The sequence below is a fragment of the Pelodiscus sinensis genome, chromosome 7, assembly GCF_052426305.1.
Source record: "Pelodiscus sinensis isolate ZL-2025 chromosome 7, ASM5242630v1, whole genome shotgun sequence".
Taxonomy (NCBI): Eukaryota; Metazoa; Chordata; order Testudines; family Trionychidae; genus Pelodiscus; species Pelodiscus sinensis.
The window spans coordinates 49,538,795-49,551,975 of record NC_143058.1 but is presented as its reverse complement, the minus strand read 5'-3'; the positions used below and the strand labels follow the sequence as shown (position 1 = coordinate 49,551,975).

At 38.7% G+C, this 13,181-nt stretch overlaps 1 long non-coding RNA gene across 1 annotated transcript in view; it reads left to right on the top strand.

Annotated features, from left to right (window-relative positions):
- LOC112545183 (uncharacterized) overlaps positions 1-13,181 on the top strand; it is a 110,113-nt gene that overhangs the window by 76,354 nt on the left and 20,578 nt on the right. The window lies entirely within an intron of this gene.

Below are 13,181 nucleotides of genomic sequence, written 5' to 3'. Positions count from 1 at the left end.
TCTTTCAAAAGAGGAATGTAGTCTAGATGCACCCCTGAAGTCCTGTTTCTCATGCTTTGCTTTGTACCAGTAGTTTGGATTAAACAATACTTTGTCTACAAAGGCTGTTTGGAATTACTACCTTCACTACTAGTCACAGACTCCTGAAGGAAAGAGCTTCTGGTATCTAAACCCACTTGGACCTGCTGGGTAAGAACAGTTGGCCCACAGCGTACAGTTGTATGAGAAACCATCTGAAAGCAGGAGAATCATGTGATTCTACCCGAGGAAGATAAAAGTGTGAAGTCTACTACCTGAGGGAAGGGGAGGGCACACTAGGATAGGTCAGAAAAGGAATCGGAGGCGTAGCTACCCTTCTGTGACACCTGCTCTAATAAACCCAATATGCTTTGTATCATATCTTCTTGATCCTGCCATGATGTTTTAAGAGGGTATGGTGTTAGACAACTTCCCTTCCTCCTTGCCTTGAGTATGTCCTTTATTATTATTTAAGGAATGCTAATGAAGCAGTGTGGGACTTCAGAGATGTCAAGCAAACATCCTCCATGTTCTGCATTCCAAAATAATATGGGTTGGACCAATTCTGCCCTCAGTTATACCTGAGCACCAACAATTATATACACAAAGATCATGCTGTTATTTTAGACTTGGCTGACATTTTCCCAGCACTCTCTGATGCTTGTAATTGTAAGAAGACTTAAAATAAGTCTTAGACTAGAAAATTGGTCTTATAATTTTGGACCAGGCTTAGCCAAAATCATTGCTTCCAAATAAGAGTATTTGGTGAGATTCATTTATTACCTTTTCCTTCAGACAGTCAAATGGCAAGATCCTTGCCATGATCACCATATAAACAAAACTGAGTGAGTTGATTTGAATGTAATATGAACCCACCTGAATATTTACTGAAAACCACATAAAATTATATCTGTGAAACTATGTTGTTGTATGGCTATTTTTTTCATTTTTGTGCACTCTTTAGCCACATCTGAGATCTGCTATAATTACTAAAATATAATGGAAAGCCTATCTTTGAATTATTTCTAATCTGACCAGAAACAGGAGTCTGACAACATCCCACAAGAAAGCCCTTGCTTGCAAGTTTATTATTTGTTCATTGCTGAACCAAGAGTTTTCATTACTTACTGTGTTTTTGGCCTAATCACTGCCAAAGCTCCAGATTTACTTCATCCATCTCTAGTTTGTTCACATGTCTTCCAGTTAAATCAGAGACTCATTGCAACTTTCAGTACTTGGGACCTCATGTAGATTTCTGATACCATCAATACAACTTTGAATCCATAAACCAAAGATTTCTGCATCTAGAAGATCATGAATAGGAACAACTTTCTCATTGCTAGCTAATAATAAAATGTGTGGGAAGATATCAGCAAGGAAAAGTTATCAGGAGATACAAGGAGACAAAGGAAAAGCCTAATAAATAAAAAATGAAAAGACATAGTAGAAAAGAAGAAAGGGATTTACCACAATGGGAGAAAACAAGGGTCTGAGAAGTTCAAAGAAAATACAAGCTTAACCTTAGTGACCCATTTCACAGAAGAAGGGCAAAGAATCTCATTTAACATTTCTTAGGCTTCAGAATTTATTGTACTTTGAAGGAACAGTTGATAAATTATTTAGACAGTTTCAACTGAGACTAGAGAAATCCCAGCCTGTCATAAGCTAGGTTAAAAAAGCTTGGTACTATATAAATAATTTACCTCTTGAGGAAGAAAAAATATTCAAATGCTAGTGTCTAAAGCTGAGAGGTGCCAAACCTGCTGCAAATAGCTAAACACACAGTGAATATAAGTCAGCACTACAAACACAGTGCTATCTTTTTAAAATTGGGGAGCTACGCTAAAGCTATCATTATCAAATGGAGGTTAACATTAAAGATCACACAATAACTCTTTATTGTTAGCCCCTTTATTCGGTCATCTTTTGAACATTGCAAACACATCTCCATTTCGAACAAAAAAAACCCCAAAATTCTCTTCTCAGTTATTTCTCATGACAACTGAATTAAAGCAAACATATTGCATTAACATTTTTAATGGCACTGGTTTTTATTCCCATAAAACAGGTGTCCTCCAACTTTGTCATAACACGTACTGCATCCTAACAGACGCTTTTCCAGTTTGCAATTTTTTAATATCCCTATGGCAACTGCAGACGTTTCTTGCATGGAAACATTATTTATTATGATTATTGTTTATTAGGATTAGTCAATAATGTGGCCCCGTTGTCATAGATACCGGTCTAAACTTTTAGAATGTCTTAAGTGTTGAAATCCCTAACTAATGTAGGAGTCATCAAAATCACATTGACATTGGATGCGATTTTGGGGCCTATGTGCTTAAATCCCTTTTGAAAATGATGTTTAGAGTCCTAAATTTAGTTAGGTATTGCAACACTGAACAGAATGTCTCTCTGAAACGGAGAGCTAAAGTGTACAAAGCACTGGAGACATCCCCTTCCCCAAGAAGCCTATAATCAAAATAGTAAGAATAGGAAATGTAAGAATATGAAATACAAGATATGACAAACATATATAATATTTAAGGAAGTGAATGTGCACCAAGAGTGAAACTTCACTAAAACAGTAGGTGAAATTCTATTCTGACACATCACTGTAAACATGAAATAATTTTAACTTCACTGAAATTATTTCAGGTTTATTATAGCTATTGGCTCAACAATTTATCCTACAGTTTCTTACATTCACCGGCATTTATAGGACTATTTAATGTTTTAAAGGTACCATTCTCTGTGAAGGGTTTTGCTCTGTTATTTCTCATTGAGCTCAGAACACCTTGCAGACGATCAGGCCCTAAATAAGTTATTTATGTGGTGGCTTCTGGCCAGTAAGTGATAACTTCTGATAAATAACTAATCTGCCAGTCATCGAGTGATAACATCAAGGGTGAAGTTGACAAGATCAGGTCTAGAAGTGACTGTTCCTATGTGGGGAATCCAGAGCATGAGTATTCATTCCTCTCCTTCTTATGCTTAATGGCCTTAACTGAAATGGATGATGTTTATAGGAGTTTGAGTCATGGATATGTTTTTCATATTCATCTAGTATCCATAGCTAGCAAGGAAAAAAATCATGTTGCACATCTAACAATTCCCTAAGTGGAGTACAGTTCAATGAGGGGAGAGGCATATTTACATTAGGTCCTGGTGTATGAAAAAGATCCAATATACCCACTTATGAAATTGCCCTTATATCTCTGATCTGTCTTCTAGATAGCTTTATTTTCTTAGTAGGCCAATGTGAGTGTCATTTTTGCAAATTGTGTTCAGAGTTTTCAGATAAATAATAGCCTGTTGGTTTTTATATCCACTTGTATCTAGTGTCAACATATGAAATAATCTTATCTCTTTGTTTTGTATGCCCTCACTGTGATGTTGGATAACTCTTTATATTTCATTCAATAAGGCTGGAGTATGCAAGTGAACTGAAAAAGGATAAAGGGGGAAAGATGGGATGAGAAGGATGGAGTGTTTGAATATAGGGAGAGAAGGGAAGGTTGAGAGAACCTCACTGTTTCACCAATCAATGAATTTTTCAAGGACCATGTTAATGATCCTCCCTAACTGGTTTATGACTTGCCAATCGGCCTGAACTGCTAGTCTCCTATTTTCCCCAATCAACCTTCTTTAAGGAACACTGTTTTCCTGACTGATTTTGAATGCAAATATAAGAAAATCATCATGGAACAGTAGTGGAGCCTACTAAATTATTACCATGTTCCAAACTATTATATCATGATTAATAATTGCAACAGGAAGCTGCAAATTAGCAGTTACCCATGGAGCTGCCTGCCTCCCCACATGTAAGCCAGCTCCACTGCAAGCTCCCTGTGTGCACCCACCTTACTATCCACCCTACTTCCTTCTGATACACAGGCAGCAGTGTGAGTGGAGAGCAGCAGCTCCCTAGGAGCCAGTGTGTGTCGGAAGCAAGCTTTTAATCTGGCTGCCCACACAAACTGGGAGCCTTTATGTAACTGTGAATGTTAACCGATGAGCCCAGGCTCATCGGTTAACCATGTGCATGGTTACACTTTCACATCCCTATTATTTACGGCTACTAGCAACCTGCTGAGACATCTGTAAAATGTGCAATCCAAGTGAGTTTGTAGTAATTTTTCATGCTTTGTAGTGGGACTAGACAACTCTTAAAAGGGTTTTAAAAAGAGAACAAAAAGAATTGGGAAATTTCTCTTGAGTTCTCTGGGATTTTTCAAAACTGCTCAGTACAGAAAAAGGTTTTTTACCTCAAAAATGTGCTACATTCTTCTTTGGTGTAGTTCCATTCACTTTAAAAGATGGATTTGGCTCCATTTTGTTAAATAATTGAGTTAATGATTTTGTTTAGGTTTTTTTAAATGAGCAAACACACCAAATATTTTACTTCTTCTGTATTTATTTTTGATGATCAAAATCAGGTTTTATCCTAAATTTGCTATAAATTAAGCCTCTTAGTAGGTAATTTTGATATTTTTATTTGACAGCTAATCTAAATATTAGTTAACAGGCATGGCAAAATGAACAAGCTAATTTTTTTTTAAAAGCACTAAACATACATATAAAAATTGACTCCAGATAGCGGAAGGACGAGCCTGCAGATTCCAGATCTTCCTTTGAAAAATAAAGGACATCAAATTTATTCAATGTTGCTGTGATCCACTCTTATTTATATCAGCTTCTAAAGGAGAAAAATCAATGAGAAGAAAATAGGATAAAAATCAATTTTCTATTCAATTTTATTTCCTCTTCTATAAAGTAATAGCCACTTTACTACTAATATATGACAAAGCTCTGAAACTCGTGGATATATTGAAAAATGGTGAGGGTATTCCCCGCAAAAAGGGTTAAAAGCCATTGCAATCCCCTAAGTATCTAGTTTAGTTAATGGAATACTTTAGTGAGGACAATAGAGACTGTCAAACTAGATGGGCCATTAATGCAGACACATGAGACTTTGATCTCAATTCACTGTGTAAAACTTGGTGTAATTTATATGTGGACAAAATATTCACCCGGAGGAGAGGCATATAATTTTTTACACAAGTACAAGATATTACTCTATATTACAATAGCCTATCAGTTAGGATTGGAAGGTGAAGAGGGTAGGTAGCTAGGTAAAGGGCTGCGGACTCTGTGGATGAGAAGGTGTTTGCCCATTCTGACAAGTAAGCTTCCGTAGTGGTGGTGTGAGTGAGCATAAGCTTGTTTAATTTCACTAACCATGGTGTCTAAAAACTGCCGTAGCCCTCAACTTGTCTGGCACAGTGTTGCGTTCAGGCAGAATTGTAAAAGAGTAGGTCTGAAAGGGAACTCGAGTGATCATACAGCCCAGTCCTTTCACTTAAGGCGGGACTACATGATTAGCCCTATATGGATATAAAGTGGACATCTGTGGATTTGCAGGCTTTATACATAACTAGACCATTCCTGACTGGTGGTTAGCTAATTTGTTCTTTAAAGTTCAGTGATGGAGAATCCACAATCTCCCTAGGCAATTTGTTCCAGTGCTTAACTACCCTGACAGAGAGGAAGAATTTCCTAAAATGCAATCTATGCCTTCCTTGCTACAATTTAAGTTCATTGCTACTTGTCCTCTACTCAGAGGTTAACGAGAACCATTTATTGTCCTTATCCCCTCTGGATCCTCTCTTTTCCAGACTTAGGTCATATCTACACTACCACTTGTGTTGATAAAACTTATGATACTCAGTGTTGTGAAAAAACACTTCATTGAGTGACACGTTTTGTTGGCATAAAAGCTAGTGTACACAATACTATATCAGTGGGAGAACGTCTTCCTCAGACATAGCTACTACTGCTCAATGGAGGTGATTTAATTATATCAGTGACCGATGCCTCCCATTGGCATAAAACGGCTATTCAAGAGAGCTAACAGCATCACAGCTGCATTGGTACAACTATGATGCTGTAATCTCTCTAGTGTAGACATCGCATAAACAAACCAAATTCTTTCAATTTTCCCTCATAAGTCATGATTTCTAGACCCTTAATCATTTTTGTTCCTCTTCTCTAGACTTTCTCCAGTTTGTCCACCTCTTTCCTGAAATATGGCACCCAGAAATGAACACAATTCTCCAGCTGAAGCCTAATCAGCACACAGTAGAATAAAAGAATTACTTCTCATGTCTCGCTTACAACATCTTGCTAATACATTGCAGAATGTTTTATGCAACAGTGCTAGACTGACTCATTAAGCTTGTGATCCACTATAACCCTCTTATCTCTGTCCTCAGTACTCCTTTGTGGGTAGTCATTTCACATTTTGTATGTGTGCAACTAATTGTTCCTGCCTAGTGGAGTACTTTCCATTTGTCCTCCTTGAATTAAACCCTGTTTTCTTCCTACCATTTGTCCCAATCATTTTCATTTTTAACCCTGTCCTCCAAAGCACTTGCAGTCCCTCCCAGCTTTATATTGTCCACAAATTTTATAAGAGTACTCTCTCTGCCATTCTCTAAATCATTGATGAAGGTAGTGAACAGACTCAGGACTGATCCCTCTGAAATTCCATTCGATATGCCCTTCCAGCTTGATTGTGAGCCACTGAAAACTATTCTCTGGGACTAGTTTTTCAACCAATGATGCACCCACCTTATAGTAGTTCTATATAGGTTGTATTTCCCTAGTTTGCTTATGAGAAGCACATGTAAGAAAGCATCAAAAGCTTTAGTAAATTCAAGACCATACTACATCTATCAATTCCCCCCACAAGGTTTGTTGCCCTGTCAAATAAAGCAATTAGTTGGTTTGGCCATGATTTGTTCTTGACAAATGTATGCTAAGTGTTACACTTTAATATTTCTAGGTGTTTGTAAATTGCTTGATTATTTACTCCATTATCTTTCCTAATATCAAAGTTAATCAGACTGGTCTATAATTCCTTGGGTGGTTGTTAGTGCCAAATTATTTTAAAAAGAGAATATCTTCCACCACCACCACCACCACCCCTCGCTTTCTTAGCACCCTCATGGATAATCTCTAATAGTTCAGATGTCTTCTCAGTTAACAACCGGAGTATTATCTGATGTATTTTCTCTGGTCCTGGTAACTTAAGCTATCTACCTTGTCTAACTAATTATTTTAAAAAACAACAAATAGTCTAGTAGCACCTAGTCTAGTAGACTAACAAAACATGTAGATGGTATGGGCGTAACCCATGGTATGAGCTTTCATGGGCGTAACCCATTCTCCAAGTCACCATGATGTTTCAGGCCAATTCCACAAGCCAAATACGCAGGAAATGGTTGGAACTTACCTTCATTTACAAGTTTGATTATCAGAATGGAATGAACAGAGATATTGGCTGGCTCCCACACTACTTCCCACATCATAAACACTTAACCAAACAACCGAACAGTGGAGATGCTAATTGTTCTTATTGGCCTCTTGTAACTTGAACAATCTATTCACTGTCTTTTTTTTTTTTCTCCTTTTTTCTCCCTCCTCTTGTCCCCCACTTTATTTATTCTTGGATCTGGGCTTTCAATACTCCAGTCATCTAAAGAAGTGGGTTGTACCCACGAAAGCTCATGATACCATCTACATGTTTTTTAAGGTGCTACTAGAGTATCATTGTTTCTTAAGTTTTTCTAGTTACAGACTAACTTGGCTACCCCTCTGAAGATTTAAAATAAATGTTATATGTTCTTTCCCTATTTTAACCTCAGATCCTACCTCATTTTCACTGACTGTCATGGTTAGATGTCCATTTGTTACTAACCTTTTTTAGTGAAAATTAAAAGAAAGTAATTTAGCACTTCTGCCATGTTTTCTGTTGTTTTTCCCCCCTTGTTGAGTACAGGCCTACCCAGTCTTTGGTCATTAATTTGTTTCTAATGCATTTGTAGAATTTTTTTCTTGTTACCCTTCACGTCTCGGCTAGTTTGATTTCATTTTGTGTCTTGACCTTCCTAATTCTAATAGATAACATTCAATCTTTGTACTTTGACATTTCCACTTATTTGTAGTACTCTTTTTGAGTTTCTGATTGTTGAAGGTATCCTGATGAAGCCAGTGTGGTTTCTTGCCATACTTCTTGTGCAATTTGTTTTTGTGCCCTTCATGTCTCCTGGAAATGCTATTCTCCTACTCCCTTGAACTGTTTCTCCCCCTTTTAGACTTGCTTCCCAAGGGATCTTACCTAGCAACTGCCTGAGTTTGCTGAAGTTTCAACATATTGTCTGCCCCAATTCAATGTATAGGTTTGCAGGATGCTAAAATGGAACAATGTGTTCTCATCAGCCCTGACACAAACATTCAACAAGGTAAACATTATTCTAATTCTTAAAGCAACTTGGCAACAGTCCTAAGTGAGCCCACAATAACAGCATCTATCCCTGGATGCCAACTGCCATTGGCATTACCAAGGACATAATGCTGAATCTAGGTTTCTCTAAATAGCATTTTGTCACTAATTTTGCTAGGCTGCATAACAACTAAATCTCTTAGAAAACCTATATGAATGTGCCTTAGCTGCATAGCTGTATCATACAGATTGGGCCACTCTCTCCACTCAAGCATACAGCAATGACACCACTCGTACACTGCCCTCACAGATAGCTCAGTTATACTCAAAGGTTCACTTCAGTCGTAGTTTGCATGCCTATAACTGAATTGGGCCCTTAGACCAGTTTGCATCCCATTTACAGCAGAATAACTTTATTTCAGAGGGGCTATTTCAGATATACACCAGTGCAAGGGGGAGTCATTTAACTTAAGGGCTCTTTATTTGTGCTCCAAGGCAGAGAGAGCTACCAGATCACCTCAGGTTCCAAAGACATTCAGCAGGGAAAGCAATCGAAGGTTGTGTGATAAAGAAAGGTCATTTTAGGACTGAAAGCTCTTCCATTATAGAAGTACTTTGAACTGCCTTTGAGATAGAGCTGAGTGTGACTGAGACACACTTTAGCTCTAGGGCCGTGGCCAATCAAACTGTTATAGACTTTGTATGTATTTGCTGCCACGCCCTGATCTAGGGCCATGGCTGAGCAACCTGGTATAGACTTTGCATGCAGTTGCTGCCATTTCTTGACCCAGGGCTGTGGCCACATAAACTGTCATAGACTTTAGGGGTGGTTGCCAGTATAGTGAGTCAGCAGGGCTGCCTGCTGACCCAGACTGGTACACTAGTGTTATGACAACTTCCTTCACAAAGTAGGGTGGACAATATATAATCTGAGGTACCCGTATACAAAGATATGAACACCTCTATAAGGACTGTTGCTCACTTCCTAGCCCAATGGTTTAGTTAAAGATCACTCTAGAGAGCACAGTTATAAAAACATTTCTTTCTCTCTGCTATTTCTTTCTTGTGGTGGGGTGGCTGCCCCCACACTGAGGAGAGGAGGAGTTAGAACATGCCAGAGAGCCAGCGCAGAAGCCTCCAATCAGAGAATGGCCCGCTTAGTGAGCCCATCGGGAGGTGGCTTGTTGCAGCAACCAATCAGAGCAAGCAGGGGCCATATATGGAGAGGGGCAGTTCTTTCCCTGGAAGGACAAGGGAGAAGAACTGGCTGCCTGGAGTGGACCACTATTGCTAGAGTAGTGTTGGGCAAGGTAACAGAGCAGAAGGAGCTTCTGGATATCTGCTACCAGACAGGGGCCCCCATACCAGGGCAGAGAAGGTGCTTGGGCTATGGGGAAGTGGCCCAGGGAAAAGAGGCAGCAGAAGAGTTGGGGGAGAGGCCGTGAGTAGCTGCTGGCTATAGGGTCCCTGGGTCATGACCCAAAGTACTGGGTGGCAGAGCTTGGTCCTTCTCCCCCTCCTCCCTTTTGCCTCACATACTGCTGAAGAAAGTGACCAGTTCAGAGTCAAGTTTGTTCCTGGAGTGAGGGAAATAGACTGGCGATTGCAGCAGGCCACTGGGGCAGGTGGGTGGACTATAGGATGAAAATTCCCCCAAAAGGGGGAGACAGTGGAGTGGGGCACCCAGAAGAGGTCTGAGAGATGGCACAGGTCACAGAATGGTAAGACAGCAAAGTGGGAATAAAAGCGAGAGATGCCATTGGTGGAAGCGGGCCTGTGGAAGGATTTGAGTTAATTCCCAGAATATCCAGTAGGTGGCACCCTCCTGGTGGTGAGTCTGAACTATGATACTTCTTCATTTATTTGTTTATATTTTCTTCCTTCATGCTACAGCAGTAATATCAACAGCCCAATAAGACACAATAGGCCCAACTCTATTCTTTCTAAATTCAACTGAAGCTCACCACAATGGGAGCAGGAACTGCCTCAATAATGGCTGCACTGTAGCCACTTTTGAGATTATTTCCTTAGGTACCAAAAATAAAAAGCTCACTTTTCAGTCAATGGACAAATTATCTCTCACATTTTCCACATTCTGAATTGTCCACATTTCTGATATATTAAAGGTTGTCATTTAGAAGAATCTAATTTTAAAAATCCATCCCAACAGAGTTACTTTGTTCTGGTTTTGACAGGGATTTTTTAGATGTTTCTCATTTGGCATATCTCCCTTTGCAAATCTAAGGAAAAAAGAGGACCCTGTAAAAAACTGTACTACAAGTCAATGCTGTTTGAAGGGAATATATTGTAATATTCGCTCTGCATTCCCCTTTCATAATATAAAAGTGCTGACAGTGCTTTGATGTGAAAAAAATGAGATTCAGTAATCTAAAGAACTGATTTGAAAGGAATGACATGCTTAAAGATGGAACTATGAAGAGAAAAATACAGCATAATGACAGCTTCACACAACATCTAATTTGATTCCTTCTCTCCAGCACAGTGGAATTCTTAAACTACAAGCATCTGTTAATGAGCGGGGAGTCTTGTGAACAGAGGTCACCTTTTTTCCCCCTCACAGAGCTTATAAAATTCACTCCACCCCAGTTATAAAACGATCTCTCTCTCGTATCAGCAACTTTTTCTTCTTTGGCAGCTTTACTGCTATCGAAATCAAGATGGGGGGGAAACTGATAACATGAAAGAGCACCTAACAGTAGAAAACTAACCACCTCCCATCACACTGCCCCTACTCCTATATTCATCCAACACCTTTCCACCATTAGGTCAACAATATTTATGTTCCCATCCATGCTGAAATATATTAAGTTGTTAGATCAGGGGACTAGATGTCTGAGAATCCCTTAAATTAACAGTAATGTTGTCTACCTAAATAAGGTAAGACGATGATGCTTTTAAGATCAATGAGACTATAAACAGACATGCGCTGTAGACCAAATCTATAGAGTTTCATTTCCATGAACACACATTGCTCTGGTTTTACAAATACATAGGTGCTACTAATGACCCTGAAACAACTTAAGGGTTCTGGAAGCATAATATACTAAAGAGAGAAAGTATAGCTTTATCATAAGCAGAGAAAGACTAAAGCAAAGTTCCTGTGGTGCTCTTAAGCTTATCTCTGGTACTTACAAGCCTCTATGGGAGAAGAATTTCAGTCAGTGAATCATCAACAACCTTTGGCTAACCCAGAGTTCTAGATAGTTGCAGTTTAGAAAACAGGAGTTGCACTGTAGTAATCTTACTAGTAAATTAGGCAATGGTATCATTCATAATTACAACTAAATTGCCATTGTCAAACTGAAGAAAGTACATTCCTTGTGATTTCTTCTTTACTTGTGATTTTTTTTTTATTGTTTGCTCTTGGTGATCATTTCTTATCTTTGGCTACGTCTACACTGGCCCCTTTTCCGGAAGGGGCATGTAAATTTCAGCAGTCGTCGTAGGGAAATCCGCGGGGGATTTAAATATCCCCCGCGGCATTTAAATAAAAATGTCCGCCGCTTTTTTCCGGCTTTTAAAAAAGCCGGAAAAGAGCGTCTAGACTGGCCCCGATCCTCCGGAAAAAGTGCCCTTTTCCGGAGGCTCTTATTCTTACTTCAAAGTAAGAATAAGAGCCTCCGGAAAAGGGCGCTTTTTCCGGAGGATCGGGGCCAGTCTAGACGCTCTTTTCCGGCTTTTTTAAAAGCCGGAAAAAAGCGGCGGACATTTTTATTTAAATGCCGCGGGGGATATTTAAATCCCCCGCGGATTTCCCTACGACGACTGCTGAAATTTACATGCCCCTTCCGGAAAAGGGGCCAGTGTAGACGTAGCCTTTATGTATTAGCTGCATTCTATCTTTCACGATGAAAATTGCTATAAATATAGTATATGAGGAGTATATTTGCTGTATATTCATTTCTGTTTATATTTGTGATTAAAATACATGGTAGACTATGAGGTATGTTTTTATTACTATAAAGCGATAGTACTGACTATTAAGGGCACCTTATAACTCAGCTAAAGTGATGTCTATGTTATGAGATACGAGTGTGAGTCCCTTGTTCGTGTATACATATTCACAGTAACTCTTCTCAAACTAGTGTTTTCATAGCAATGTAGCCATGGGTTTCAGGCAGGTTTGTACTCAGTATACCTCAGCTGTACCTTTGCTGCTGTTACCCATGTAACCACTGATTACAATATGAAGTATATTCATGCTAACTCAGTGAGAGCTAGTAGGGGAATCACACACCCTGATTCAATAAGAAGACATAGGTACATGTTATGTGAATATCCCATGAAGGTGTGTAATTCAAGATGTACACTATATCTTAACTACACTGTAATAAATGTGTCAATTGGGTTAGGATTTGCAATTTTAAATCCCTTTCTTTTTACACTTTGAAATCAGAAGATGTCCATCCTTAACAGTGCTTGCTGATTATTAAAAAAATGTAAATCACAGTCATTTAAATGTCTCAAGGCTGTTATTCTTTTCTTGTCCTCTTTTACCTAATCAGAGGGAATTGTCTGACAACTATGCCTGTGTGTTACTTCAGCTATGGACCATCTTTAATTAAATTTGAATCTTTCTCAAAGAGCAGGGATTTTTTTTTTTTTTTTTTTTTTTTTTTTTTTTTTTTTTGCTTCTGTATTAATAGTTATCCATTTGGATGACACATTTCATGGATACATCAATTCCTACACTGAATCCTAACTTTCAGAACTAAGGACAGGCTCTTATCCTTGTTGAATTCTAGGACAAAATTCCCACTAACTCCCATGACAAGTCAGAATGAGAAGTAATGCAGCAAAGAACAGAGAAACAGCCAACAGATAAACATTGGAATTACTTTGCTACTTAAAAGTT